A 347-nucleotide genomic window follows, 5' to 3' on the forward strand; every position below is an offset into this window, starting at 1 on the left:
ATTATTTTTTAAGATCTTTAAATCTTTAAAGATCTTAATTTTTAAGATTTATTTAAATAAAATTGTATTTATTTATTTATTTTAATCAAATGTATTCTTTTTTTTACTTTTTTATATCAAATTGTATTGTTTATTCATTTTAATAATTTCTAGTTATTTAATCAAATAATTGTATTTATTTATTTTATCTAAATTAACATTTATTTACTGATTTTAATGTATAAATATAATGTATACATTTATTATTTTAAATAAAATGTTATTTATTGTAATATTTTTAGTTGTTTTTATTTAGTTTGTTTATTTATTTATTTTTTACATTTTGAAAACTTTTATTCTGAAACCTC

This window comes from Siphateles boraxobius, unplaced genomic scaffold, assembly GCF_051911475.1.
Source record: "Siphateles boraxobius isolate OS27281-9 unplaced genomic scaffold, OSU_SipBor_1 1, whole genome shotgun sequence".
NCBI classification, from domain to species: Eukaryota; Metazoa; Chordata; class Actinopteri; order Cypriniformes; family Leuciscidae; genus Siphateles; species Siphateles boraxobius.